Source organism: Microtus oregoni, unplaced genomic scaffold, assembly GCF_018167655.1.
Source record: "Microtus oregoni isolate MIOR12 unplaced genomic scaffold, Mior012 000015F_ref0000493, whole genome shotgun sequence".
NCBI lineage: Eukaryota > Metazoa > Chordata > Mammalia > Rodentia > Cricetidae > Microtus > Microtus oregoni.
The window spans coordinates 3,567,634-3,593,812 of NW_024543074.1; the positions used below are offsets into that span (position 1 = coordinate 3,567,634).

At 39.7% G+C, this 26,179-nt stretch overlaps 1 protein-coding gene across 8 annotated transcripts in view; it reads right to left on the reverse strand.

The window, feature by feature from the left end:
• Positions 1–24,646, reverse strand: part of LOC121456506 (speckle type BTB/POZ protein) — an 80,354-nt gene extending 55,708 nt beyond the window's left edge. For 4 of the 8 annotated variants that reach the window (XM_041664721.1, XM_041664714.1, XM_041664718.1 and 1 more), the window contains exon 1: positions 24,420–24,646. The gene's annotated coding sequence lies outside the window, so the exon portion shown is untranslated. Of the gene's footprint in view, positions 1–993; positions 1,154–15,328; positions 15,489–24,419 lie in introns of all 8 variants that reach the window. The other 4 variants (XM_041664719.1, XM_041664717.1, XM_041664716.1 and 1 more) reach the window with 3 other exon arrangements.
• Positions 24,647–26,179: the final 1,533 nt, after the last annotated feature.

The following is a 26,179-nucleotide window of genomic DNA, read 5'->3' on the forward strand; positions in this document are numbered from 1 at the left end:
GAGATGGCTCAGACTGCTCTTCCCAAGGTCCTGAGTTCAAGTCCCAGCAACCACATGGTGGCTCACAACCATCTGTAATGAAATGAGGTCTGGTGCCCTCTCCTGGCCTGCAGGCATACACACAGACAGAATATTGTATACAAAATAAATAAATAAATATTTTTTTTAAAAAAAGAAAGGCTAATATTCATTCAGTAACTACTTAGCAGTTTGTGGCTCTTCAGGACTTTTCTTACCAGCTTCTCAAGTAGAAGAATAGTTATATTCAAACCAACATGTTTCTATTTGTGAACTTGACCAAAGAAGTAACTACAAAGTTTAGAGGTGCTAACTAAAATGAGGTTTGAAAGTGGAGAAATGTCTCACATGTTAAGGGTATTTGCTATTCTTGCAGAGGTTTGGTTCCCAGCACCCACGTGGTAACTTACAACAGACTGTATCTCCAGTTTCAAGTGATCCAACTTTTGACCTCAGGCTCCTGCACACATGCAGTACACAAACATACACTCGGGCACACACATACATATACACATAAAATAGATTTAGCCAGGCCATGGTGACACACTTTTAACCCCAATACTCGGGAGGCAGAAGTAGGTGGATCACTATGAACTCGAGGCCAGCCTAGTCTACAAAGTCAGTTCTAGGACAGCCAGGGTTATTACAGTAACAGAAAAACACTGTTTCAAAAAGCAAAAAAGGATTTAAGATAAAAATTTAAAAATTAAAATTGAAGATTTTATATTTTCAAAAGATCTAACCATAGGACATAGACAGTAGAATATCCACAAAATTCTGGAGCAATCTTTTTTGTTACAATTTTTATATAAACAAAATACACCTTATAGTATATAACTGTGAATTCTGACAAACACCTATAGTCATGCTACTCCAATCAAGACACAAAACATTACTGAGGTAAATTTCAGGACAACCACCTAAATAAGAGTAACTAAAAGAATACATTTCAGTAGGAAAAAATTTTTTTCTTACCAAGTTTGAAGCAAATAAACAGGATCTAAAAATTTAGACCAGAGCCAGGCATGGTAACATGCACCTTTAATAACAGCACTCAGCAGGAAGATCATCAAGTTCCAAGCCACTCTGATCTACATAGGGAGCTCCAGGCCAGCCAGGGCTTCTTAGTAAGATCCTGTTTCAAAATTTATAATAAAATAAAAATGTGGGTGAGGATTTAATGGAAACAGAGAAATGGTCCATTCTCTACTCCTAATCCTATTTCTGAGACGGTCCAAACTATCCCATGATCCACCCATTTCACTAAGTTGCAAACTTGCCTTCACTCTTCACACTGTAACTTCCTGCTACTCAAACAGCTCTGTAGTCTTCCATTTTGGACTTAGAAACTCTTTCCACAAAAACCTGATTATCGCTAGGCAGTGATGGTGCATGCCCCCCTGAGCAGTGGTGGTGCACACCTTTGATCCCAGCACTTGGGAGGCAGAGGCAAGTGGGCCTCTCCAGGACAGCCAGAGCTGTTACACAGAGAAACTCTTGTCTCAAAAAACAAACAAAAAACCTGATTATCTACCACATGATTCTACTATATGTCCAAGTGTTAAAGTCTAGCACCCTAGAGACAAAGGCAGGGAGATCTCTGTGAGTTCAGGACAGGCAGGACTATTGAGATCCTGTCTCAGAAAAACAAAAACCAAACAACAAAAAACACACAATCTAGTCAAACTAAAAAAACCCAGGAGTCAGCCTTCACTCCTCACTCTCTTCTCCTCTACCTCAACTCCCCACCTCCAATTCTAGTCAATATTATCTTAGAAACACATCCCTTTTTTGATCTCCACATCAGCACAGAACCATCAATATACTGGAATATTATTTTAATTGCAATACTATACTCTCTCCTCTCTCACTCCTATTAACAATGAACTCATTTTTGCTACGGCATTTTTGAGTGTTTTTCTTTTTCTTTTCTTTTTTTTTTCTCGAGACAGGGTTTTTCTGTCGTTTGGAGCCTGTCCTGGAACTAGCTCTTGTAGACCAGGCTGGCCTCGAACTCACAAAGATCCACCTGCCTCTGCCTCCCTAGTGCTGGGATTAAAGGTGTGCGCCACCACCGCCCAGCCTTGAATGTTTTCCTTCTATCCAGAATGTTTCTCCCTCATCTTTGCAAACACTACTGCAACCTTTCCAAGAAAATTAAATGCTTCCTCCCTACTCTCAATGTGTAGGTCTCTTGCTGTTGTAATTATTACTATTCTTTCCCACTAGACTGAGACTCCCTGGAGAGCACCTGCTATGTTACATGAACCTTAGTGAGTTTGGTGTTTAGGCAGTACCCAGCAAGTTGCAGGTATTTAATAAATGTTTGAACAAGTGTATACATCATGATTTAGATAATCAGCCTCTAGGTCATTCACTTTTCTGGCTAAGATTTCAGGCTTACCATGTAGTAATGATCTTTTTTCGGTTGATTGTTTTGTGAGACAGGGTTTCTCTGTGTAACAATCCTGACTGCCCTGGAACTCGCTCTGTAGACCAGGCTGGCCTTGAATTCACAGGGAGCCACCTGTTTCTGCCCCCCCGCCCCAGTGCTGGATTAAAGGTGTGGGCCACTACCAGCCAGCTAGTAATGATCTTTTGATTATTATAGCAGAGAATATCAGTTATAAAATTTCAGGCGAGTTACTTAAAACCCTTTCTGTGTCTGACTCCTCACATGTAAAACACAGAGGAGACTATCTTACTAGAGTGTCGTGAACACTAAATGAGTGTAAACACTAAAAGAGTGTGTAAAACACAGAGGAGACTATCTTACTAGAGTGTCGTGAACACTAAATGAGTTCAACACATGAGAAATGTCTCTTCCAGCTGTGGAATTCAGTTGCTGTTCCCCTTTTGAGCATTGGACTGTGATCTGTGAGCCTACCCCAAAATAAATAACTTTTTATTATACTCAAAAAAGAAATATCTAGTGCAATGCTTAATATGTGTGATCAAATATTACAGTAATTATTTTTTGTACTACTGTGTCTCTAGGAAGGTAAAAGACTGAACAGAGATGTGTTTTCTGTCACAGAAAAGAACACTTTTCTTTTTTTAAAAAATATTTATTTATTTATTATGTATACAATATTCTGTCTGTGTATATGTCTGCAGGCCAGAAGAGGGCACCAGACCTCATTACAGATGGTTGTGAGCCACCATGTGGTTGCCAGGAATTGAACTCAGGACCTTTGGAAGAGCAGGCAATGCTCTTAACCACTGCGGCATCTCTCTAGCGCCCCCCCCCCTTTTTAAAGATTTATTTATCATGTATACAATGTTCTGCCTGCATGTGTGCCTGCAGGCCAGAAGAAGGAACCATTTCTCATTATAGATGGTTGTGAACCACCATGTGGTTGCTGGGAATTGAACTTAGGACCTCTGGGGTGTTACGGGAGGTCCTCCCACTCCTCCAGCCTATCGCCGCTGAGATACCAGCCCATTGGGGCGTGGTCTCTCTCCCTTTAAAAAAGCGGCCACTTCCCTCTCCTCTCTCTCTTCACTTCCTGCTCGGCTGGCGACTAGAATCACTTCCTGGTTGCGCAGAGGGCTGACAGTGATCTGTAAGTTTTTTCCCCTTTAAATAAATACCACCCTATTAATCATAATTCCAAACTGGTGTGGCATTGTTTATGACTTACGCCTTCACTGGAAGAACACTTTTCAATGTAAAAAAAGATATTCTAGTTTCTCTGTCATTCCCCGTGAGTTTAGTTACCTAAGAACTCCAGTGTCAACAAAGTTGAGGGAGTTTGAATCTGAAAAACTCCACAAGTCAACAGGATTCTGAGACAACCTGTCAGAAGAACTATTTATTGGCCACTTTACGACAACTTATGTTGATTCTCCCTATAGTCAATACTTTGGTCAAAAGTAGTATTGCTTAGGTTTTTTGTTTTTAAAATGCTCCTGGCAGAGAAATAAAGTACATCATTAAAGAGTTTTCAGTATTATGTACTTTAAAGAGAAAGCGCTTGAGTTTTTTTTGTTGTTGTTTTGCTTTGTTTTCTGAGGTAGGAGTTCTCTGTGTAGCCTAGGCTGTCCTGGAACTAGCGTTTAGACCAAGCTGGTCTCAAATTCAGAGATCCATCTGCCTCTGACTGGAGGGCTGGGATTAAAGGCATGCATCACCATTGCTGGGCTGAAAGTGTTTGAGTTTAAAAATTACTATTATTATCTGTACTCAGTTTTTAAAATATATGAATAACTAAAAATAAATTCTAAAATAATCCATAACATTTTACTTTCAAATGCACTAATATAATTCTTCCTAAAGATTTGCATCCAAAATTATCTCCTCAATGAAATAATCATTTAAATATCCTTGGTATACATTAAAGATATCATTAAGGTAAATGAAATACAAAGCCAGCATGAGTAAAATGAAAATAATTATATAACAATTCCCTATGACCTCCTATCATCCTCTTGCTGCTTTTTCTCAGCCATAGGATACATTCAAAAGAAAATCTCTGGGCAGCAAGAAGATGGTTTAGTGAGTAAGTTCACCTGTCACCAAATCTGAAGAACTAAGTTAGAGTCCTGCCACCCACAGGGTAAAAGGACAGAACTCCTGCAAGTAAGTCCTCTGACCACCACCCTCCAACCATGGCTTGTGCATGCACGTGAACACACACACACACAATGTGCAAAATAAATAATATGAAAAAAAACCTCTAAATGTCATTTAAAGATGAAAGATGAAAAGAATCAAGCTGCATGGAATAGTACTGTGCCTAAAGAACCAGAAATGGGCACCAATATAAATATAAACCAGTTATTTCATAAACCTCTTATTCTTGAAAGTTTCTGTAATAATTTCACTGTCAAAAAAACTAAACCTTTTAATTTTACAGGAGAATAAGATACCTGCAATACACCTATCAAACTATACAGTAAAATAAATATTTGTTATTGGAAAGTTCATTGTTTAATTTACACATAACCTCTATTCCTTATTTCTTATAAAAAGTAACCATACAGTTTCTAGTTTGTTTAAAATTGGGCCACAGCTGTCTACTTTATATTTCTATACTATACAGTTTAAAATGTACTAAAAATAAAAGCAGTCCTCTGAGATACAATGTAGCTCTCATAAAGCCTTCCAACTATATCACAATAAACTCTCCTCTCCAACTAACTGTCTGTGGTCTCTTTGTCATCTCACTAACCTGCCTTTCTCAAATTGATTCACAGCACTCTGAAAGCCAAAAGCATTCTTCTTCCTCTTATCAGAATATTACTTTTTTAGATCAGGCCAAGTTCTACCTTGCTGCCCCAGTTCACTCTGAATCCCCACCACTCTTACTGTAACTAAATGCTATTTAGAACTCAGGAGCTGACAATTAACTAGAATTATCTTTCCTAAATCTCTCATACTCCCCTTTTAAAGATTTATTTTACGTATCTGAGTTTTTGCTTGTGTGTGTGTGTGCGCGCGCGTGTGTGTGTATACCACATGTGTGCTTGATGTCAGGGGGCAGAAGGTATAAGATCCCCTAGAATTAAAGTTAAGGACAGTTGTTAGTTGCCATATGAGTGCTGGGAACCAAAACCCAGTCCTTTGCAAGAGCAGCAAATACTCTTAACTACTGAGCCATCTCTTCAGCCTCTCACGTATCCTTTTGATAGAGATAATGACACCTAGGATAAATGCTTAAGAAAAAAATTAAAAACCGGGGCTGGAGAGAAGGCTCAGCAGTCAGTCTTGACAGTAGGCGCCTTTATAAATCTACTGAGCCATTTCATGAGTCCTGATGCTCACACTTTTACAACATATGACACTTAAAAAAAAAATCAATCCCAAGAGATCTGATCGCATATAAAGATTTGTGTACAAGAATGTCCATGGCAGCATAATTTATAGATAAAACTAGAGAAGATATTTTTGATTAATAGAGTTAGTTAAATGCAGTATTATATTTTCAGGAACTAGGGATGTAGCTCAGTTAGTAGAATATTTGGCTAGCAGGCACAAAGCTCTAGGTCCTATTCTGAGAACCACATAAACCAGCAATGATGGTACATGTCTGTACTCCCAGCACTTGAGAATTAGATAAAAGGATCAGAAGTTCAAAGTTATTGGCTCCACAGCATGTTCCAAGCCAGTTCACACTATATGAGACCCTGTTTCAAAAACAAAACCCAACTAACTTAAAAAACAAATAAGCAAACAAAACCACACTAATTAAACAGAACACTAATGTATTATGAATCCGTACAACAGACTTCTGTGATTACTTGTGGTTTGTTTGTCCGTGTAAACGTGTGTTGTGCTTGTGGTGCATGCACCTGAGTGTGTGGGTCTGGGTACTAGTGTGTGCATATGAAAAGGCCAAATGAGGATGTCATGTCTTTTTTTTTTCTGTGACTCTTTGCTTTCCTTCAGACAGTGTCTCTCACTGAATCTGAAGATCACTGTTTTCCTTAGGCTAACAGGCTAGTGAGTTCTCAAGATCCACTCGTCTCCACTTCCCAGTGATGGAATTAGATGTATATGCAGCAGGCAGTTTTTTTTAAACATGAGTTCTAGGGATGTAAACTTTTGTAAATATTAAAATATATCTTGGGCTGGAGAGATGGCTCAGTGGATAAGAGCATTGCCTGCTCTTCCAAAGGTCCTGAGTTCAATTCCCAGCAACCACATGGTGGCTCACAACCATCTGTAAAGAGGTCTGGTGCCCTCTTCTGGCCTGCAGGCATACACACAGACAGAATATTGTATACATAATAAATAAAATAAATATTTTAAAAAAAAAAGCAACCTTAAAAAAAAATATATATATATATATCTTTATTTAAATACATTAATACAAAGCTGGGTGATAGTGGCACACATTTTTAACCCTAGCACTTCGGAGGCAGAGGCAGGCAGATCTCTGTTGAGTTTGAGGCCAATCTTGTCTACAAAGTAAATTCCAAGACAGCCAGGGCTACACAGAGAAACCTAGTCTCAAAAAAAACCAAATATGTATGTATGTATGTATTATGCATGTATGATGTATGCATGTGTATGTGTATATATACATACACATATATAAACAAATATGTGTGTGTAAACACACACATGGACATTTTTAAATGCCCAATAAGAGTTAGAAAACGTTAGGCTAGTGAAATGGCTCAGAGAATAAAAACTCAGTCACTAAAAAAGAAAAAGGGGCCGGGCGGTGGTGGCGCACGCCTTTAATCCCAGCACTCAGGAGGCAGAGGCAGGCGGATCTCTGTGAGTTCGAGGCCAGCCTGGTCTACAGAGCTAGTTCCAGGACAGGAACCAAAAAAGCTACGGAGAAACCCTGTCTCAAAAATAAAAATAAATAAATAAATAAATAAGGGGCTGGAGAGATAGCTCAATGGTACAAGTGTGTACTGCTCTTACCGTGAGAAAGAAGTCAGAGGAAGGAAAGTCACTGAAAAGTTCATGGACCAGATAGTATCAAGTACACAGAGAGACAGAAACAAGACAGACCCTGCCTCGACAAAGTAGAAGATGACAACTGACTCCTCAAAATTGTCCTTTAACCTCTACATGCCCTTGATGGCATGCACAGCCCATATTCACACACCTGCACTTACAGTAACAAACAACCAAATGGTTTAGAAAAATATAAATGTCAACAGTTGTTAATTTCATGCTAGGTCTTGGGGTGATTTTTTTTCCACTCTTATTTTTTTCATGAACTATTTTATAATGAGAATCTGAAAAAAATAAAGTACAGGGGTGTTTTTTGGCTTTGCTTTTAGTTTGTTTTGGTTTTTCAAGACATGGTTTCTTTGTGTAGTCCTAGTTGTACTGGAACTCACTCTATAGACCAAGCTGCCCTTGAACTCAGATCCACTTGTTTCTGCATCCTGAGTGTTGGCATTAAAAATGTGAGCCACCACTGCCCAGTGTTTTTTAAATTCTTTAAGGCCTAGTGTATGGTTTCATTATTCCATTTACTATTATCACCACTACTTAAGGAGTGACAAAAGTAGTTAATAAAGAGCTACTTTCACTAACAGTGAAATCCCGAAAAGTGTATCAAAGTTGGTTTAATAAAATTCTCAGCTTTTTTTTTTCTCATGCAGTCCTGCCTGGCTTCGAACTTAGTATGTAGCCAAGAATGCCCTTGAACGCCTGACTGCCTGCCCCTATGCCTCATTTACAGGCCTACATCACCACTTCTGATTTATGTGGTGCTGAGGATCAACTCTAAAGGTTCTGGCATGCCAGGCAAGCACTCTGCCAACTGAGCTACACATCCAGCTATCTTTGTCATAGTATTTTCAGAAGTTTCTCAATTAATTTAGAGTCGTTTTCAGGAACTTTTTGCCTCTGTAGAATTGGTTTCCATACGCAGTAACAGGATGGATGACCATGAGTCAAGTCATCACCAAATCAACTTACATTCCAAAGGTTAACCATCACAACCACCCCACTACTTTGGCATCTCTGATCAAAAGATTTGAGCAGTAGGGTATACTAAGACCATCATGTACCATGCCTTTGTGTTGACAGGGTTTCAACTGCTTCAGCTTTCATAGCCATTCCATTTTAAATGCTAACCTGCACTACAATATTTTTTAAAAGTTTCATTTTGTTTATTTGTGTCTGAATGTATGCATACATGTATGTGTATTTTATACATCTATGTACATGTGAAGGCCAGAAGAGGGATTGGATCCCTTAAAGCTGGAGTTACAGGTGTCTGTGGGATGCCTAGCTTCTTACATGGATACTGAGATATGAACTCCAGTTCTCATGACTGTGCTTCAAGCCCTTTTAACCACTGAGCCATCTCTCCTGGCCCTAGTCCCACCTTACTTTTGGGACTTTCTGGGCTTCTCATATACTAACTTCTGAATTCTTCTGTCTGTATTCACTATCCCTTTAATCAGAGAAAAAGAATCAAGATGAAGGGGGAAAAGTATAAAAGTTACAAGGGAAGAATTAACTTGGGATACTAGAAATACAGGAATAAAGACAGTAAATCTCAAGAACAGTGGCCAAAGGGAAATAGTACATTACACAAAAAACAGGCAAGGACACATGACAGACAGCCTAACACATCAAAACTGACTGTAGATGTTACCATTTTTATAAATCTTAGTGAATCAATTTTATATAAATGAAATTATTTCATGAAAATGAATTTCTAGAATTGTACTTTGAACTTCATTTGTCCTTCCAAAAGGCAGTATAAAAAAATCCAAACTGCCTACTGCTGGGAATGCTTCTTATAAATGGTAAACCATCTAAGCCAACCACTTCCCAAACCCGCTCCTCCTGGCTGTTTATAGCCGCTAATGGGCCCACCGATTCATCCAAGTTCAGCATTCCAAAGCTATCGTCAATTCCTTGCGCACTGTCCACTTCCACTGAATACGGTTCCAGATGTCCTCAGATCTCCAACCTACTTTCTGTTCTATCCAGCTGACACAGTTCTCATTCACACTAGCGCCACTTCTTGTTCAGATAACTGTGAAAGGCTAACTAGTTCCCACACTCCCAGATCTTTCTCCATCAAATTTATCGTGTAAAATGTCATTTAGACATTTTAAAGACCATCAATAAGCAGATGGTATACAAATGTATTACCTTAAGGTCTGATTTCATTTGAAGCTCTACTCATGTATCTGCCTACTTAACATAGTTATACTTAGCCTCATTCACATCCCAAATTTGACATATCTAAAACTGAACTCCTGATTTTTAATCTTCCCTCTAAATCCCACACCTACTCCCATTCCTCTCTATCTCTCACCCTCATCTCAGTAAGTGACACCTCTACCCATCCAGTTGCTTGAGCCAGAAACCTGAAATCATTCATGACACTTTCCTTTCCCTCAACCTCCACATTCAATCTATAATTAAATGGATTCTGCTTTGACATACTTCTCAGATACAGTCACTTCTCTCACTCTCCTCTGCCACAATCCCACCTGCAAAGATTCCTATTTAGTGGTACAGGTACAGCCCAGGAATTGGGACTCTTGAAGGCTCCCTAAGTGTGCTATCCTAACAAACAGCTAGCTATAAGAACTAGACTTCATTAGCCTCTTACTTTATTTCTACTTTGTCTCTTGCTCATTTAATTCTGCTGTCTTCCTTGCTGGGTCTTTGAACACACCAGACACAAGCAGCAGCATGCCTCACAGCTTTTCTCTTTGACCTCTAACAGATATTTTCTTAAACCTTATGTGTACAGTGATTTCAAGAGGCCCTCTCAAACTAGACCTAGGATTACGACCCAATATTCTCCATCCCTTCTCCATCTCTATAGTCTTGCTCTTGACATCTTCTGCCTGAATTTCCCTTTCCCTTCTCAGCTAATCAAAGATCTACACTTTTTGATTCCTAGGATCTACACAGTGAAAGACGACAACTGCCCCCCCGACTGTCCTCTGCCTTGCACACACACACATGTGCAAACATAAAATAAATAAGAATGTACCTAATTGTTTTAATGTTTAAAAAATGTTAAATTGTATATTATATTAACTACATATTATTAAAATAGTTTATGCCAAGATTATTACATGCTTTAAAGAATATCTAGCTGAAAAGCTCAATCCCTTAGTCTGGTGTTTGAAAATGTTAACTCCTAGAATGCATTTCTAATCAAGAAGTCTAAAACATTTTAAGCTCTTTTAAAATACAGCATTCATTTTGATATCATGTTAAGCAACTCAAAGCGACTATACTAGCAATCCAGGAAGATTACACAATGAAGCACTTGTATCTCCTCATAAGGTTGCAGTTCTCAAAGTGTGGTGTGTCAGTGCCTGGCAAGGCTTTCAAAAGGTCTCAAAGTCATAACTATTTCAAGAAAGAAGCAGGAAGAAGAAGAAAGGAGGAGGAGGAAGCTGTTTAGCTTTATGAATATGTTGACATCTGTTCTGATTATGTAAAGTAATAATGAGTAAAAACTGTTATGTCTAGTATAAAGCTAGGTAAATGGCATTAAATTAATATTAATCTTCGAGACATTATCCACTGATGATTTAGAAATAAAGGCAACTGCACTAAGAAAGTTTCTGTGGTTTTTTTTGAGACAGGGTCTCATGCAGTCCACGCTGACTGACTTTCAATTAAACTCCAGATCCTCTTCCTCCACCTCCCAAATACTAGGATTACAAATGTGGGCCACCATGCCTAAACTCAAGAATGTCCTTGATAAAGTAATAAAGCCATGGATATGCTGTGACAGAAACACGAGAGATGCATAAAGCACTTCTCAGTATCCTCGAGCACAGTGGTTTCGAGGAAAAGCACTTGTGACTGGGTTTTGAGATCAACTAGCTTCTTTTTTCACGAAACTACTTTTTCTTGGAAAAAGAATAAACTGGGTATTCAGACATAAATATCCAGCAGACATTTTCTTGAAAATGAAGTGAGTCTGTCACATTAAGGAAAACAACTGACAGTATTTGTTGCCAATGAAAAAATCTGAGTGTTTAATGAAAAAAATTACAATTTTGCATAATTGTAGCTGCTTGACAGCTTCCCAACACTGATTTTTTTTCTCATGAAAAGGGTGGTGATCATAACTAAAGTGTTTTCGAAAATGCTGAGATGTTTTAGACATTTAGAAGATCTGCTGAACTCAATGAGGCAATAATTTTCCAAATGACCAGTGCTTGATACTCATGGTAAAATCCATCAAGTGTGCACCTGCTCCAGCTGTTCAGGAAGTTAAGACTGGAGGGTCTCTCAAACGGAAGAGTCTGGAGCCAGCGTGGGCAACACAGCAAGATTCTATCTCTTTAAATAAAAATCTAGTCAAATGCAAGACAAATCAACACATGTCAACATAACAATTGCATCAATATAATTTCAGATCAACAGTGCAAACTAACTTACAAGAAACTAACGTTTGTCAGGTTTTTTTTTTGCACATACAAATAATAATAAAAGGATATAGAATGTTGGGCGTGGTTTACATTTTAATCCCAGCACTCAGGGAGGCAGAGGCAGGAGATTCTCTGTGAGTTTGAGGCCAGTCTGTCCCACCTCTGTTCTACATAGTTCTAGGATAGCCACAGCAACATAGAAAGACTGTTTCAAAAACAAACAAATAGGGCTGGAGAGATGGCTCAGAGGTTAAGAGCATTGCCTGCTCTTCCAAAGGTCCTGAGTTCAATTCCCAGCAACCACATGGTGGCTCACAACCATCTGTAATGCCCTCTTCTGGCCATACACACACACAGAATATTGTATACATAATAAATAAATAAATTTAAAAAAAAAGAATGTTTCTATGACATTGGAGACACAAGAAGATACAGATGTAAAAATGGAACAAAACTGAGTGCCTTATTTGATGTGGTACAATCTCTGGGAGATGAGCTCCACAGCCTAAAGACCAGAGCACAGCTGAGATGAAAAAAAAAAAAAAAGAACAAAAACAAACAAATAAAAACAAAGAATATAGACCCAGATACAAAAATTTAGCTTAGCTGTCTTCTATTAAGATAGACATTTAAGGAACTTATAAAATTGTAAAAAATGCCAACCTCACTAATTTTTCAAGTTTTTGTTTAATACTATTTCTAAAAAAAAAAAAAGTTGGGTAGTGGTGGCGCACGCCTTTAATCCCAGCACTCAAGAGGCAGAGGCAGGCGGATCTCTGTGAGTTCCAGGCCAGTCTGATGTATAGGGCGAGTTCCAGGACAACTTGGGCTTATGCAGAGAAACTCTGTTTCAAAAATTAATTAATTAATTAAAATACTATTTCGTTTAATATGAGATGGAGGAGTTTGGTTATCTTGAGACAGGGTCTCACTATACAGTCCTGGCTGGCCTAGAACTCACCAAATAGATGAGGCTGGCCTCAAATTCAAAAGATTCACCTGCCGGGTGGTGGTGGCACACGCCTTTAATCCCAGCACTCAGGAGGCAGAGGCAGGTGGAACTCTCTGTGAGTTCGAGGCCAGCCTGGTCCACAGAGCTAGTTCCAGGACAGGATCCCAAAGCTACAGAGAAACCCTGTCTAACAAACAAACAAACAAAAAAAGAGATTCACCTGCTTGAGTACTGGGATTAAAGGCATTCATGCCTAGTGACATGACTTTAACTTTATTTTTTTTAAGTTAAAAAAAAATTCTTAAAATATTTTTCTTGGTGTTTACTTTTTTATTACAAATATCTAGAGTGTGTGTGTTGTGGCATGCAAAGTAGAGGTCAGAGGACAATGTACAGAAACCAATTCTCTTCTTCTCCCACCTTGTTAACGGTGAGCACCCCACCTGTTGAGCCATCTCTCCAGCCATGTATTCTAAATTCTAATTTGGTAATGATCAATAAATATAACTCACATTTTAAAAAAAGAAAACAAAACTCTTTAAAGCACTCAATAACTTTTAAGATTGTAAGACATCCTAAGATACATTTCTCAAAGAAAACCTGTCTCTAATTCCAGCCATTCCCCAAATTTCTATTTATACCAAACTTCCCCTTCCCCATAAACAACTGGAGTTGAACCTGGGGAACTATGTGGCTCATGGGAAATCAAGCCTTGGCCTGACCAAATCAGATCTCCCTTAGGGATCTGAATTAAGCCTCATGGAAACTAAAGTTTATTTATAGAGCACCAGAGTCCACCAGTTCTTATTGCTGAAGTCCCTGTAAGCAGCAGTTTTGGTTCCAACACTTTCTGAAACCTGATTGTTTAGCTTTTCCTGTACTATACAGTTACTATATATCATTTGGTAATCTCTTTGTTTTAAATGGTTCCATTTCCTCATGATCAAGATTTTAACATTACTGGGCAGGGTGACTCACACTTGTAATCACAGCATTTAGGAGGTTGCATCAGGAAGATTGCCACAAATTAGAAGCCAGTCTGAGAAAAACTGAGACTATGTCTCAAACAACAAAGACAAAAACAAAAAAAAAAAAAAAGAGGAAGAAGAAGAAAGAGAGAGAGAGAGAGAGAGAAAGGAAGGAAGGACGGAAGGAAGGAAGGAAGGAAGGACGGACGGAAGGAAGGAAGGAATCCTTAACACCATCATGTTCAATATCAATGCCATTACCAAAATTGTTTTATTGGTGTCTTTATACCATCGTAACAGGTCACTTTCCAGGTGAATAACTGATCTATATATAAAAATGAAAGCCACACAAACCAAACTAAAAAGGGAATTGGAATTATAAACTCATTCAGAACAAGTAATCAGTTGCTTGATAAGGAAGGCTTAATTTTCCCCCTTTGAAGGCCATAATATACCACACGACATATTTCAACAGCAAGTGACTATGTTAAAATGTATCGACTGATTAGACAGGGGTTTTCAAGAAGCTTGATGAACATAAAGAAGTACTAACCCTTGTTTATCAGATAAGAACAATCACTATAAGTTTCTGATAATGACAGCACAAGATAGGCAAGCTGACCAACCAATGGCATAGAAAAGAAAATAGAGAGGCAACCCTCATAGACACAGACAAACACAGATGACATTTAACAAGAATAGGGAAGAGATGGATTATCCAAAACATGGGGCTGGGTAACTGAGTTAACCTCATGGAAAATTAGAACCATATTTTAGGGTCATCCTTATAGAAAAAAGTAGTTTTATCTTTCCCATACTAAATATCAAAATAAATTGAAGGCAGAGAACTAAATGTTAAAAGCAAAACTATAACCACACATGCACCTTTAATCCCAGCACTCAGGAGGCAGAGACAGGTAGATCTCTGTGAGTGTGAGGCCAGCCCAGTCTACAAGAGCTAGTTCCAGGACAGCTAGGACTGTTAAACAGAGAAACTCTGGGAGGGTGGGGCGGGGGCAAAACTATAAAACATATAGGAGAAAACAGGATTTAATTTCCCTCTAATATAAAAGAGAATAAAAAACCAGGTGGGATGGCATATGCCTGCAATCATACTACTCGGGAGCCTAAAGCAGAAAGATCACAAGTTTGAAGCCAGCCTGGTTTATACTGCCAGGAAGACTCCATCCCCCCATCCCCCTACCCCCCCACCCCCGCCCTGAGACAGGGTTTCTCTGTAGTTTGGGAGCTTGTCCTGGAACTAGCTCTTGTAGACCAGGCTGACCTCGAACTCACAAAGATCCGCCTGTCTCTGCCTCCCGAGTGCTGGGATTAAAGGCTTGTGCCACCATCCCCCGGCTCAAGACTCTCTTTCAAACAAACAAACAAGCATCAAAAGGAGAACAAAATAAATCTGATTATTGTAAAATTTATGCTGGTCATGATGACTCATACTTGTAATCTAGAATCTAGCACCTGAGAGACTAAGGAAGGAGACATGAGTTTCAAGCCAGCCTAGGCTACAGAGTACAACTATGTCTCAAAAACAAACCTTGTAGACTGGAGAGATGGCTCAGCAGTTAAAGCAGTTAAGAGCACATACTGCTCTTCCAGAGAACAAGCATTCGGTTCCCACATCACGTGGCTCATGAAAATCCAGTTCCAAGGGATTGGATGCCCTCTTCTGGCCTCAAAGGGCACCTGAATATTCACTGCATACAGACACATACACATAAACAAAATTATAATGCCATTTTTAAGAAATTAAAAATAAAACTCAAAACTCAGCCTCAGTAAAAGATAAAGCTAAAAAAGGATTCGGTAACACTTGCTAGGATGCCACTACCAAGAAGAAAAAAAATTGTTGGTAAGGATGTTGAGAACTTGGAACGTCTTTGTACTGTTGAAGGGAATGTAAAATGGTACAGGCACCATGGAAAACAGAATAAAGGATCTTGAAAAAACTAAAAATAGAATTACCATACGCTCTAGCAATTCTAACTCTAGATATATACACTAAAGAATTGAAAGCAACATTTTAAAGATAAGTTTGTTATCAATTTTCAGAGCATTTCTAAGTTAGATTCTGAAAATCAATATACCAATGTCAGGCACAGGTTGGAGAAATAAATGACTCAGCTGTTAAGAACATAGCTGCTTTTCTAGAGAACCAGCGTTTGGTCCAGCACCAACATGGTAACCACAATTACCTGCAATTTCTGTTCCAGGTAATCTAACATATGGTACATATACATACTTGCAGGCAAACACTCATAAACCTAAACTACAAATAAACAAATATTTTAAATAAAAGACTTAAAAAAAAAAAAAGGCTGAGCACATGGCTCAGGCTTGTAATCCTAGTGCTAAGAAGGCAAGAGGATCCCTGGGCAGCTTGCCAGCCAACCAGTCTACACCAAGTGCTAAACTCCAGGCTAATAAGAGACCTTGTCTCAAAGAAGGTGGTTGTGTTTTTCGTGGACAACCTAAAGTTGTCCTCTGGCCTCCACATACATAGATACAAACAAAAAGATTTTTATATAATTTGGTGATAGTATATGAATTGCATTATTCCTTATACTTTTCTACATGTTTAAAGTATTTTATATTTAATATTATTTATTATTTTGGGGGTAGTGAACGTGGGTGCATGTGGAAGCAAAAGTCAACATCAGGTATCTTCCTCAATCACTTCACCTTGTTTTTTGTGACAGGGTCTTTCACTGAACTTAGAGTTCACTAATTTGACTAGACTGGCTGGCCAGGAAGCCCCAGGAATCCTCCTATCTCTGCCTTTCAGCATGGAGACTATGGGCACAAGGTGCCATGTTGTTTTTTTTTAATGAGTGCTAGAGTTCCCAATTCAGTCTACCAACTGAGTTCTCTCCAGTCCCTACTTTTTGTGTTTTTAAGGCAGGATCTTACTACGAAGCCCTGTCCAACCTGAATCTCCATACTAGCCTTGAATTTGAGGCAATCCTGCTCGCTCCCTCTACCTTCCTTTTCAATGCAGGAACTACAGGTGTGTACCACTATACCCAACTTCTAATTTAAAAATGAAGTATAAATAATGTCCTATGTTGAAAAGCTTATTTTTATGTTTAGCAAACTTCTACATGGCTGCCTTTTTATTTAAAAAAATCAAGTAAAGAGACATATATACATCTCAATTTAAGGAAATAAATAATTACAAGTACATTTTCCTTCTTAAAAATAAAAAAGCAGATCTGCAGATAGAGAAATTAGAAGTTTTTGGAAAACTTGTGCAAGCCCCTCTAAGGCAGCTGATGATGGCAGGAAAATCTACACCAACAGTCTCTCAGGAGCAGTTAGGGAAAAGGTCTCTGTATCAAGGAAGACTTGTGCATGTTGAAGCTCCACTCTGTATCTAGCTTCCCTAAGCTGCATGCCCAACTTTACTATACAGAGAGCACCTAGGCAACGGTGCCCGTCAGACTTATGAGATGGCTCAGTTGGTAAAGGCAGTGGCCACCAAGCCTGACAACTGGAGTTTCATCACTGTGACCCACATGTTAGAAAGAGGGAACTAACTCTTGCAGGTTGCACTCTGACCTCCCACATGCACTGTAGAATGCATGTACATCTTTACACATACACTCAAATAAATAACTATAATTTAAAAATAAATGTGACTGCAGTAATAAGAATTATGGTCTAAGCATGCCTTTATAATTCTACTTTCAAAATAATTTCTGTAATGGGAGCCTTATAAAAGTGAAAAAAGCAACTGGATCCAATTTATTAGCAAATGTGTCCACACAGCTTTTCAGAGTAATTTTACCATGCCTGAAAACAAACACAAGAAACAGGTGTGCTTCCTCAAATACACAAGCAGAATTTAATGTGGAGCCAGTATTGTTATAAAACCAGATTGAGAATAAATAACCTTTGTAAATATGACAAGATGGTAAAAAGAACAGATAAGTATTAGAATACTGTTATTGTCTGGCTTTGAGTAACCTGAAATCAGTGAAAATATTCAAAATATCACCATATGGGAAGAGTCTAATTAAACTTCTGTTGCTAAAGCAAGAATTTAATCTAGACCCTAAGACCAGCTACAAAATGTGGTTCTATTGTATCTTTTATTTGTGTGACATTAGTGTGTGTTCATTAGTGTGACAGAGCTGCAGAAAGCACTTAAACGAGCAGACATTTTCCTGAGCCTACAGTACACAGTACCACAGGATGCAGCAATGTTCCCGACTCTGAGTTAAGACAACTGGGAATCAGAGGTCACGGTTTGGCTGAAAATTTTCCTTAATTAAGAACAATTTGTCTTGCTCCTTTTGAAAGATGAAAATCTAATGATAATAAAAAAAATATGCTATAACAGCAGAATCTTACATAACATTCTTATAGAGAAATAAATGTGGAGAATTTTAAAGAAATGTTTTAAAGAGGAAAAGGAAAGAAAAACAAATCCAAACATATATACCCACAAAAAATTCTTTTATATAATGTTAGAACACCACATGCTCCAAAAAACTTGTGTGACAAACTCCCTGTGTAGCTAAGGGATGTCATAAACTTCTAAGACTCCTGCTTCTACCTCTAAGTACTTGAATCATAGATGTGGGCTAGATGTTCAGTTTACGTGATGCCAGGAATAAAACCCAGTCCTTCCTGCACACTAGGCAAACACTCTAGAACTGAGCTATATCCCAGCCCTCATTTCATATATTTCACCTCAGGAAAAACAAACAAATAAACAAATTTGTTCATGGGAAAAAACAAACACTCCAGTATTTTCTATAGCCAATTTTATATCCATGTGAAGATAGCAATGTGTCCCTTGGGACACTATCTTTCACAAAGAATATTCAAGACAAAGAAGTTGTGAGTTCTAAAATCTAGATCCTAGCAATGCCAGCAGCACAGAGGTTAGTCAAACACTAGGTATACAGAGTTTAAATAAAGGCAACTTTGTTTTCAGAATTTAGCTACAGAGACCCACAAAGGACATTAACAACCTCTTTACGGAAAGGGAAGCTACAGAAAGATAATGTGGAGGGCTAGAGAGTGGTTGGTTGGCTAAGTATACTGGCTGCTCTTCCAGAGGACCTGAGTTCAATTCCAAGCACCCACACCGCAGTTCCTAACAATTCAGGGAATTCCCTCTCCTAGCCTCCAAGGACACTGCATTCACACAGTACACTGACATACATACAAGCAAAACACCACACACATAAAATAAAAGTCAAAATATTTAAATAAATAAAAAGAAAGGTAAAGTGAGGGCTGCACATCTGGGACAGAAAAAAATACAAAAGAGTCAGAAACTTCTTGTGCCAAGCAAGGATGCACTCTTATCCTGAGCTGAGAGGACTCCAGAGGCCAAACAGGGAAGGAACATCTCGTGCACCATAAACAATGTTGTAACTGTTGCTAAGACACAATACATTAAAAATCTATGCATGTAAGACAACAGGAACAGAAAGAAAAAGAAACTATTCATTTGCTACCAGTAAAGATGACTATTTGAGTTATGGAGATAACCCTAGAAAGAGTACTTACTTGTTTCCCATGTTTCAAAGCCTTTAATAAATCCCCAGGACTGCCGTTTGCCCGTGGCCTTTCTACCTACTATACCACCTCCTTACTCAGAAAATATTAAATGGAAAGAAAGGTTCATCTCAACTTTTTTTTTATAGAAACTATAATTTACTAACCCATAAAGAAAAGTTTTGTAGAAAACCAAAAACTAGTCAAACGAAAGGAATTGCAGAATTTTAAAATCATTTTGCAACTACTGAATTAACTAAGGTAAAAAACCATCATCCTAGGATAAAGGCTGCTGGAAAAACAGCAGTACAATGCCAGAGTGGGACCACTCTCCAGAGTACCTGCTAATTTTAAAAAGAGGAAATTTAACTGAAGAGTCTGGGTTTCATCACTTAAAACACACGACCAAACCCCATATCATAAACAGAGGGTTCTGGTCCTATGCTTCCTAAACCTGTTTAACTGGAATCTAACCAAGCCTTTAGGTCTCAATATCAGCTTATACTGATAAAAGAACAAATTATTAAAACCAAAAACATTTTTAAAATTTTTAATTTTTTAAAAATCAGAAAATTCCAAGAGATGATGTACCTTGGAACGCAAATGGTCTGGTCCCTTCAAAAAGCAAAAGCCACTTATCCTGAGTAGCTTCGAATAGTTTTGAGACTAAAGAGATACACATGTTTGAAGGGGGAAAAAATACAAACAACGCAGGTATGGTGGTACTTGCCTTTGATTCCAGGACTTGAGAGGCAGAGGCAGAGGCAGGTAATTACCTATGAATCTGAGTCTGGTCTATATGGTAAACTCTAGTCCAGCCACAGGACTACACAGGGAAACCCTGTCTCAAAATATAAAATAAAATTTAAAATTACTCATTATTGACTTGTGACAAATACTGTAAGAATAAGCGAGTAAAGCAATGTATTTCAAGGAGATACATCTAAGGGGTGAAATATATCTGCAATATATAAAAGTTTGTATATTATACAACCTAAAATATATCACATATAAATTTTAAAATACACTGGGCAGTGGTGGCTCATGCCTTTAATCCTAGCACTTGGGAAGCAGAGGCAGGCAGATCTCCAGGTTTGAGGACAGCCTGGTCTACATGGTGAGTTCCAGGACAGCCAGTCTACACAGAAAAGCCCTGTCTGAAAAAACAAAATTAAAAAAAAAATTAAAATACAATAAAAATGTGAACAATCACAGTGATTGACAGAAGGTAATAAGTGTACCATCCTTTCTACTTTTCTATCTCTTTAAACTTTCATTTCAACAGTTGGAAAAAAACAAAAACCTCAACATACACTTTTTTCAAAAAGCCCTCAAAACAAACTTTCCTTCAACCGTTGGTCCCTCCTTTGCAGGTCTTCTCAGTAAGAACACAAGCATACTATTTATATTTTACTTTCTTTTTCTTTTTTTTTTTTTTTTTTTTTTTTTTTTTTTTTTTTTTTTTTTTGTATTTCAAGACAAGGTTTCTCTGTAGCTTTGGAGCCTGTCCTGGAGCTAGCTCTTGTAGACCAGAGCTGGCCTAGAACTCAAAGAGATTCACCTGCCTCTGCCTCCCAAGTGCTGGGATTAGAGGTGTGCGCCACCACCGCCCGGCCTATATTTTACTTTCTAACTCTTATTATTTCATATATTTAGTACATTCGATTGTCCAGTGATCAAAATATCCTTTATGCACAGAAATCTTTTCATTCATTCATTTTTTTTGGGGGGGGGGGTGGCGTTGTTGGGATGAGAGTCTCACTATGAAGTTCGAGCAGGCCTGGAACTAACTATGTAGATCAGGCTGGTCTGCCTGCCTCTGCCTCCTGAGTACTGGAATTAAAGGTGTGCTCCAACATACCCAGCTTTTTCATTTCTTTACAGCTCACAGTAAGGTATTCTGCAATCAGAAGACTGCTAAGACCAACATTCTGGTGGAGATAATAGACAGTACCTTAACAACTGAGTTACCTTTTCAACACAACAAAAAGCAAGTAACGTACTTTCAGTCATAGCTACCAAAAGGGCATCAGACGATATCACATAAGCTTTTGGAGTTCCATGGAAAGAAACTAGAATCTGAGTGAAAAGGAAGAAACTGAAATACAGGTCTATACACCTTCTTAGTGCTGCCACTAGGGCTTACTGTTCTCCAAACATGACTTCACTCTAATGGTATTGTTCCTCGATTGAGGCATATTTTTTAACACCATCAACATACAGAACAGTGACAGAATGTATCCATGGCTCCTCAATGTAATGAAACTTAGGAAATTATATTATGAACTTAAAATCTCAGAGAAAACACCATTTAAAATTTATCTTTAAAGTATGAATGATAGTGTTGGTTAAGAAACAGGCAGATGAGCCGTTGGCAATAATATAAATTCATAAACCACTGTGGAAAATGATTCAGCAATATTGCCAACATTAAAGATGTATACATCCATTGATCTGGCACATTCACAAAAATAAATTAATCCAATAGACACCTAAGTACACATAAAAAATGAACTGTGGCTTTGGAAACCTACTGTTAAGTAAGAATTGGCTAAATGATGGTCTACCATATACAATGCAACCCTTGCCACTTTTTAAAAAAGATACTACAGATACTATATGATCACCAAGACAAATTGAGTGAAAAAGTAAAAATTGGATATAGTGCCTTACCATTTGTGAAAACCAGACACCAAAGAATAAGGAGATATATGTATCTGTAATGTATGGGTTCTGGAAGGAGATGATGTTGCCTTGGGTAACTTGATGGGCAGGAGAATGACAGAAGGCTTTTCATTTTCACTGTGTACCTTTTGAATTTTTTTTCACATTTGTATTACCTTTTATTTTTTAAACAAATTTCTGTGCCAATATGAATTAGCAACTTATCTTTATTCTAAAAGCGGTCCATTCTTTTGTAGCATCAAAAATTTAAATAAGGCTTAAGTGAATTTAGAAATGAATTGTTTTCAGATAAGAACAAAGTATCCTAGATGAAGAAAGCCTACTTAGAAGAAAGACAAGCATTACCTCAATAGTTTCACTTCTAGATTCTACTAGAGCCTGGTCCAAGTATGGAGGTAGGTCACATTATTTCCAACTACCAAACTAGCCACTGTAATAACTCTTTTAAAAGGTATAGTCACCAAAATACCGAAAGGACACCAACTACCCTGATTGTTCAATGTGGAGTGAGCACAGTAATTTATACTATTCAGAGGGGGGGAGGAGCAGAGTAACCAGCTCTCTTCCAACACAGGATGACATTTGCTCCCCCCAATTCCCAAATCCCTTGGCTCCAAGTGCAACATGGCAACCGGAAACAGCACAATAGACACCTGAGCCACATAAAGGCCAGTGTTAAATGAGGAAGTGAAAAGTGTATACAATCTTTAAAGCCCAGGAACCTAAGGTCCTAAAGTTAACAAGGCAACCAAATAAGTCTTGTGAGAATACCCAAGAATGAACACAAAGAAAAGGGAATTTCAAAATAAGGCTGTTATTTTCAAAATAGACCCAGGAGTCTAGCTGAGACATTAGGTTAGCCAGCCAACCGAAAAACAGAAAATGCCCCTCCCTTTTCCATTCTCCCCACCTAACAACAATTTAGCTATTCATTTCCATACAATTCAGCAAACCTTTTGCTAGTAAAGAGTTTATCTTTGTAACCAGATGTGGTGGTGTACACCTAACACTCAAGAGGCAGAGGCAAGCAGATACCTGTAACTCCAGTAGAGACCAACCTGGTCTGTATAGGCGGTCCAGACCCGTCCTGGCTATATGAGACCCTGATTATCTCAAAACAGAAACAAACCTCTCCACCCCCATGGTAGAGGTAAGACAAAGTTTCTTAGAGTGACGATACAGCAGCAAACTAAAGGACCAAGTATACTCCGTCGACTGAAACTCCAAATCCTAAGTCACTGAAATATTTACGTAAAGTTCGTCAGTTTAATTTTCTTGGGGATTTGCCCATATGAAAGAATTATCACTCTGTTTATTTAAAATTAATACTTCTGGGCAAGCTGTTCAATTGTTTCAGGTTGCCTCTGTTTTCATATGGCCACAGAACATCAGCTACGTACAGCTAAACTGAAAGACTATGGAAGAACTCTGACCCCCCTCCTGTCCCCCCCCCGCCCCCCCCCCGCCCCAGCAAAGAACCAACTAGGTCGGACAACTGAGATGAAGCTCCTGATTTCATTTCTGTTCTGGTTTTGTTATTACCCCAAGCCTTAAACTGTATGTGACACTTTCCCCTTCCTTGCCTAACTCTCTAAAGGCAACTCTGAATTTTACTAAAAAGGAATTCCCACTGTGGTTTCTTTTTTATGGTCCTTAGTCCTTCATAACAAGGCCATAAAAAAAAAAAAGTCCCCTGCCAGAATAAATGAGTTGGACTTACTCCCAAATTTAGGGAAAGTTTGCAGTAAGGGTTCGGCATGACGACCAGAGTGGTGGAAAGGGAAGTAAAGTAATTCTAGAACTAGAAGTTGCAGTCAGTTTCAAAAAGAGGGTCAGCGTGGGACACGTTGGCTCTAGGAGGCGTTGGTAGCCTGGGAGTCTCTAGGGCAACACCAGATGCGAATAGTGCTTTGTCCTTAAATCCCTCGCATAATTTAAATTCTCCCTCTCGGATCGGAGCGACAAGCTCACTATTGGGTGGCAAGTCTAGCGCTGCCTGGGAAGAAGGCGGGCGCGTGGTCAAGGGGCTCTTTATCCCGCAGGTCCCTGCAACACAGCAATGCGCATGCGTCCTAAGGCAGCGACCAGGCACCCCGAGCTCCTTCACATTCGAGCATGCGCAGTCCTCCATCTCGCCGCAGGCGACAGCTCACTATTTGGCAAGGGGGATGGGGTTGGGATATGATGGTAAGGGAGGCTGGAGGCAGGGGGCGCGTTTGTGTTTCCTGAATGCTTGAGGTAGGAAGAACAGACGGCTGACTAGGCTCTGGCTTCCTCAGGCCGTGAAACCAGGGTGTAGGAAATGGGGCAGAGAATAATACATGAGGGGAAGTGTGTGTTTGTGGAAGGGGGGGTCAGTCACTTCTCAAGGAAAACCCCCGCACCCCGACAGGCCAACCCCCTTCCTCGACTCTTGACACACACACACTCACCTGAGAACGGCGGCGACAGCTGCTGGTCCCTGTCCCCCTGCGCTCGCCTCATACTGCCCGCAACATCCGGGACCTGCGGGACCGCCGATACACAAATATACACTCTCGGAGCGCGCACACACACACAAACACACACACATATATACACACACACACACACATACACACCGACACACACCGGCCCGGGCGTCCTGTCGTCAGCACGTCGACGCAGCGAGCGCGTACCCGCCGGGCCCCACCCCGCGCGGCCTCCTCCCCCGGCTTCCCGCCCCGCCCCGCCTCGCCCCGCCCCGTTCTGCCCCGCCCCGCCCCGTTCAAGGCCCTCCAGCTCCTCCTCCTTTAAGACCCCGCCTACCTTCCCTAGTACGCAAGCGTCACGAGGCGGTTCCAGAGCCCTGGGATTTGAGCGGAAGGCGGGGCCAGAGTGGGAAGAGGCGGGAACTCGGAGGGGGTCGCGTGCGGTGCGCGGAAGATCACGACGAGGTGCGAGGCCGGAATGGAGGAGGCTAAGAGCCAGGGCCCGGGTTGGTGGAGGAGCTACAGGCATTTCACAACTGAAATCTAGATGTGCAATTTGTGGATTACAGATGACTTCGCTCTTACTTTCTTTTTTAGCAAACTCTCAATAAAATGTTTTCTGAATTTTAATGATTGCCAGAGACCTTCTTTGAAAAGAACTTTTACATTTTGTTTTTGTTTGTTTCGTTTTTTTGAGATAGGGTCTCCCTGTGCAGCCAGGGCTGGCCCGGCATTCCCTTTGTGGACAAGCTGGTCTCAAATCCAGAGAGATCCATGTCCAGTAAGTCTAGCCTGCAAATGCTAACATTTATAAAGTACTTTACTCCGAGACTCTCTGGCACACCTTTAACCCCAGCACTCAGGAGGCAGAGGCAGGAGGAGTTCTGAGTTTAAGTCTAGCTTGGCCAGCCAGAATTACATGGTAATACAATGTCTCAAAAATCAAGTAAATTAGCATTTGTAAACAATAACCAAAGGACCATTCTTTCTGGGAAAGGCATAAGATGTGTGTGTGTGTGTGTGTGTGTGAGAGAGAGAGAGAGAGAGAGAGAGAGAGCGCACAAATGTCGAGAGGAGGCTGATTCTGTGACAATTTATTGGCTAGGACACCTGGGTCCCCAGTCTATCTCATGTTTTAGCTCCCATGGGCCAAAAGTGATTCCAGAATTGAGTAGAATTGTCTCGGAGCATCATCTTGGCTCTGGAAGAAAACAATCATCTTGTGTTGAAGTGATGATGGCAGCAATGGGATGTTTGTTGTTGTTACTCACATTCTTTGCTTACCTTAAACGTTAAGGAAAAAAAATTATTTCTGAATCAAGCCCTCAAAATCCTAAGCAGAGTCTGTCTCTTTTGCCCACACGACTCACACATGCACCTAGCACTGGACAAGAGAGCAACCCGGTGACCCAGTGCGTTATGAGGTAGGCACAGGTTGCAGCCTGTCTTGCTTTCCAGGCCTGTGGGACAGTCTCTAGGAGACTGTGCTTCTGTCTCTTGCCACAGGATTCTTGGCACCGTGTGGCTGGTGAGCCTGTTCAGCAGGGAAGGCTGGCAGTCCGTGAGCCAGGCCTCGGGGTTGGAAAGAACTCTTGACAGTGCCCTGCTGCCTTCCACTTTCAAGTACAGAAGCAGACCCCGTTCCCAGTTTTAGATGTCTTAGGAACCATGGGCAAAACTCTCTGAAAACCCCAGGACTTAACAGTCTGCCTTCCAGATAAAATTACTCTCGTTGTTGTTTG